Source organism: Parasteatoda tepidariorum, chromosome 10 (genome assembly GCF_982258835.1).
Source record: "Parasteatoda tepidariorum strain Cologne lab strain chromosome 10, Ptep-v5.0, whole genome shotgun sequence".
NCBI classification, from domain to species: domain Eukaryota; kingdom Metazoa; phylum Arthropoda; class Arachnida; order Araneae; family Theridiidae; genus Parasteatoda; species Parasteatoda tepidariorum.
In genome coordinates this window covers 55331488-55337455 of record NC_141764.1, presented here as the reverse complement: position 1 = coordinate 55337455, position 5968 = coordinate 55331488, and positions in this window count along the sequence as shown.

Genomic DNA, 5968 nt, shown 5'->3' with positions numbered 1-5968 from the left:
TTAAACGCTAAAATATTTCCTTAATAGTTTCTATCATCAGGCTTTTTCCAGGCTAATCTTCTTTTTGCTAGTGTCTTCCAGCTTTTAGTTTTTAAGACCAAAAGGTCTTTTCTAGGCCATCTATCCATCTCAAATTCGGCCTGCCTCCTTTTCGTATGGTAACTGTTCTGGCATTGAAAACTGTTTTTATGGTACTGTCTTCGTCCAGTCTGATACCGCGGCCTACCCATTTTATTCGTTGTTGTTTAATAAGTTTCACATTATTTGTTTTCACATTGAATAAACATTTAATGTTTTTTCAATGTCGTAAGTATTTTTTGCCTTTTAAAACAAGTTTTATCGACACATTATTATAATATTACATTATATTTAATTAAATTTAACAAAGTCATAGGAAAGTTTCACATAAGTTAAATTGAAAAGAAAAATAAATGTTCATACCTACATTAACTCTGTTCAGTTGTTACAAAACAAAATATTAAAATCTAGCATATTTCTGGACGTCAATTTTAGTTTTAGACTTTTAAGAAAAATTCAAAATTTTAGTCAAAAATATGGACCTTAATTTTCATTACTGAAGCAAACACTTTTCATTTTGTATTATTTATTAATATCCGGTTTTTTAAAACTATGTAAAAATAAGTAACTAAATTTTCTAAATTTTCTTTAGCCCACCTAAGCTTTTCCAGAAATAAATATTTTGGTGTTTTGGTCCTGAAACATAAAATCCTCTTTTATTTTATTTCTAATGCTTTTTTTCTACACTCTCACAACTCAAATCTAAAATCTTCAGAAACCATAGACGTATGCAAGACCTTTCATTTCCGTGGAAAATTCAAAACACATCAATTTCAAGAGTTCCATAAGAATTGGAATGTTAAAAAAAGAGATAAAAAATGTGTGCTACTCCTGAAATGTCCCCTTACTGTCATTGATACGTGACTCAAATCGAAAAATTTTAACTCCCCTGCCCTCCGTTAAACCATAACAAAAAAGGAAGCACTCAAAGTTTCTTATTGTTAAGTAGACGTTGGGGCGAAAGTATAGCTGGAAAAAAGCGCATTGACTTGATCGGCCTCAGCTTTAGGATTTCCGGAGAAGCATGTGGAAACGTCAAATTCGTTTTTCTCTAACTGCTATTTGCTTTCCGCTACAATTGAAAGATAGGGGTTTGACTTCTTTGGCACAATATCTCAAAGAGGAATTTTACGCTAGGGAGTAAAGATTAAGAGTATAAAGTTTTAATCTCTAAAAAGAAGCTTTTAGAATGTTCTACTGCAGAGAAGACTTTAGAAGAATATTCTTGTTTTTCTTTTTAATATACACACACATACACGCATGCTGCAATGTAACTGAAAGCAAATTTTTCTTTTTTAAGAATTTTGATCGTGGAAGTACTACGCTTGAATAAACATTTATCGATTTCATTTTCGTTATAGTAATTGCAATGTAGAATTAAAAGATTTCAATAAAATTAATATTTCAATAAAATAACAATTTTTGCTTAAAAATAAATCTAATATTGGATTTTTAGATATGTAAACTAGACTGGTTTTGTATGATTTTACTATAAGTAAATTTTAATTCTTCTGCCCTCCGTTAAACCATAATAAAAAAAGGCGGTACTCAAAGTTTCGTATTGTTAAATAGACGTTGGAGCGAAAGTATAGCTGGAAAAAATACGCACTGACTTGGTCGGCCTTAACCTTAGGATTTCCGGAGAAGCATGTGGACACGTCAAATTCGTTTTTCCCTAACTGCTATTTACTTTTCCCTACGATTGAAAGATTGAAGTTTGACTTCTTTGGAACATTATTTCAACTGGGAATTTTGTGCTATTGAGAGAAGGTTACGAGTATTCAAAGATTAAAAGTATAAAGTTTCAATCTTTAAAAAGAAGCTTTAAAAAAGCTTTACTACATAGAAGTCTGCAGAGGAGTAATCTTTTTTTCTCTTTATATTTAAATTGACAATATATAATCAATCGATGACAGGATTACAATTTCATGAAACTTCCATAATGCTTAGTTTTCTGGTTTAAGGGAATAATAACTTAAAATATCTTATATTATAGTGTAATAATATCAAAACTCGTTTCAGTTTGTCTAAAAACTAAAACTTTAACCAAAAACGTAAAACAAGTTTAATTTTCACCATGGAGATAAGATGCCCTTGGTAAAACACTCAATAATTTCATTTCCTTTCTGCAGTTTTAATTTTATGAATGAAACTTTTTTATCAACAAAATATTTTAATAAAATAGCAATTTTAAGTTGAAAAATAAACGTGATTTTGGTTTTTCATATAAATAAATTAGACAGGTTTTGCATGATATTACTATACGCATTTCAGAAATTAATTGGAGAAAAATAATCCTTCACTAATTCTTTTAACATAATGTTGAAAATAAAGCCTCATGGAGATAACTTATAGGATGGGATTAAGGTGATCATTTTTAACAAAAAAACGATATCTAATAAATCTACAAAAAGAAAACATTTTTTATTTATGTTGTTGTTTCCAATCCCAGCTGGGATAGCGGAGCTATACCAGATCCATGAGGCAGTGAGTCTTCAAAAAATCGAGGAAAAGGAGAAGTCCCTCAAGAACCTCTTCCATGGTGAAATCCAGGCAATCAAGTAGATGTTGAGGACTAGCCCCGCAGGGGTTGCACTTTTTGCAAGATGGAAAAAGTTTAATTTGTCCACTGAAAGTGAGGCTCTTAGTATGCCCACTGTTAAATCTACAGGTAGCGGTTTGGTCGGAACGTGTATCCTGAAGGTCAAAGTTTTTATTTATAGAGATATTAAACTAATTGTCCAATAAGCGCAAATGAACACTTTCTAAAGAAATAAAAAAATTTCCAATGCAATGTGGAATCAAAAAACTCATGTCAAATATACCTAATTTACCGAATCACTTCATATACCTAGTCCACTTTCTCTGTAGTAAAACATTCACGGAACTCAACATGCATCGTTCAATTTGTAGCACCTATTAAATTGCCGCAAACTTTGATACGCACCGGGATGCTAATTTACGATTCAGAGATTCAGAGGTCTTTAACGACTCGATTCCTTATTTGAAGATTTTCCTCTTGGCTGTATTTAGTCGGAATTATTATGCAAGCTTTAATTTCGTTTGAAATGTGTTGTCTTAACACAGCAAGTCAAGATTCAAATCTTTGTTTACTAAAAAGAAGCCAAACAAAAGAGCTTGTCGTTTAAAGCCGCTGGATAGGAAAATTGCAAACGGAACTGATCGACTAAACTGCAAAAATCGTATGACTTTACGAAGAGTGATCATCAAGCAGGCAGCTACTCAAATTATATAGAATCGCAATTGCATCCTTTAGAATGATGCCCAGAATCTAACAGCTTCTGCATGATACATTTTGTTGGCAATGTGAAGCCTAAAATTCAACTGATATTCAGTATTCTACAGTATTCAGTATTCGAGTATTTAGATTGATTGTGACCAATCGTGACCAATAGTCTTATGATATCCAATAAAAAACTATAAATATAAACTTAACTTCAATTTGAATTTTTAGTTTACTACAAAATAGAGAAACAATTTTCACAAACAGCTTTTTTTCTCTTCCAGATATGCCCAATTCCTTGTTTTATGTTGCTTTTAATGCACGTTTAAATTTACAAGTATCTTGTTAGGTAAGATATCATTTATTTTGTAGCTCTTTAAAGCAGTGATTCTATTTGGATCTAAGCGGCTTTTCTGTTTAATAATAATTGCGTGTAATATTTAAGACGTGTAATAAAAAATAAAAACACGAAATATTTAAAGGAAAAAATAAAAAAAAATCAAAGTTTCCATGAAGTAACCATAAAATGGTTGTTAATGAAAAATAATTAGATAATTTAATTCACGCTTTAATTATTTCGAATTATATATTTAGTTGAATTAGTATTATATTGATTAATTAATTAAATCTAAATAAATAGTAAGTTTGTGAAAGCGACATAATTTTTTTTTATTATAAACATTTGTAAAGAAGAGACAGTCTAGTGGAAAATTATTAATATTACTATATTGCAGTTCTTGAAATTTTCAGCTTGATGTTAACTGTACTAATTAAAGTAATTGAAAAAATTTAGATTAAGACTAATTGAGGCATAGTTATATATATATATATATATATATCATTTACATAAAATAGTAAATGGACTGTCCCGAATGTTGTTGCAAGTAAGGAAATGTCCGTTGATCAAAATTTAATTTCTTTAATGGCGAAATGGATGAAATCTTTGTAGACATCAAATAACATTTTTAAATTATATTTTTAGCTTTATAAATAATTTTAATTTAATGAAATAAATTAAAATTATTCCAATTTTTGGATAAGCTAATTTAAATATTCCACTAAAATTCCATCTATCTTAAATATGAATCTTAACTCAATTTGAAAAATTCTAAAAATAAATTAATTAAACATTTCGTGAAAGGCTCGAGGTCTTATAGAATTTCCAAGTTACAGAATTTCAGAATTTAATTAGCACAAAAAATTTTAAATTGGAACTAAATAAAAGGTAAAAAATATTATCTTTCTGCTAATTCAATTCATTTTTTAGATTTATTTTAAGAAAGTCACGTAGTATAAATATATTATAAATGAATATTCTTCAGACCTCAGTTTAATTGTGATTTATATTGAATAGTGTAAGAAAATATTTTTCTGAAGTAATTAAAAATGTAATTTGGTTAAATGTGCATTTTGGTTAAAAATTTTTTTTAACTTATTTGCATCTGATTTTTAAAACAAAATAAGTTCTATTTCATGCATTAAACAGAAGTATTTAATAATAGTAAGGTCACTGTGTTAAAAAATATTTTACAAAACGGCAACTATTCGAGTAATAATTTGAATGTCTTAAAAATGTCCTTACGAATTGGAACGAAAATCATCTACCTCCTTATTTTAAAAGCTGTTTTTTTTTTCTTTGTCATTTAGTTCCGCTTTGAATTGTAAGCCATCAAAAGAAGTATGGCCGCTACATGCCTTTCTACATTTGTTTTATACGTGTCTTATAAAGATTCATGGGCAGCTACGGCGCATCCAGCTATCAGGATTCGACGTTTTGCGATATATCTTATTAGGGACGCTACCTTAGGGAATTTTTTCCCTTCACTTGGGTCTATTCCCAATTTCCCACTAACAACATTAAAAGAAAAAAAGGGAAAAAATATCTAAAGACTTAGCTCTGGGAAATACGTTAGTTGCTTCAACTAATGCTGAACGTTCGTTTTCCCTTGAGGCTTTGGTTTGACTACAACTTTAGATGAAAAGGATGTATGCACTTGTGTTGAGAAATATACGTTCATTCCCAGGGGAAATAATGAGAAATAGGGAATTTTTTTTATTATTTATTTATAAAAATGCATTTTTTTCGTATGCTTTGTCATACGCAAACACTTTTCAAAGGACACCACAAACTTGTATCACAGTTTACAAGCGAGCATGCATGGTTTAATTAATAACTTAAAAATATTTAGATGTTATTTATTTATAGTAAAAATGTTATGGATAAATGATAATAAAAAGACATGATTAAACTGCACAATTAGTGTAAAAATGAAATTTTGGTTCAGATATAATCAACAATTAGTCAACAACTTATTTTAATTAAGAAATGAAATTAATTTTAAACTTGTAAATGCATTATAATTAGTTTAAAACTAATTAAAAACAGTTTTGCTGCATACAAGCTATTAAAAAAATTTGCGCTTACGGTCAGAAATGTGTGTTTATTTCTAAGGGAAATAATGAGAAATAGGGAGAAATTTTTTTTTATAAAAATTTATCTTTTTCTTATGGTTTGGCATACGCAAAGACTTTGAAAAAACACAAACTTGTATCCTTGTTTGCATTGTTTAATTAATATTTTATAACTATTCAGATATTATGCAAAAATAGATAAATTATAAAAATATTTGTTTATAATTTTAAGTA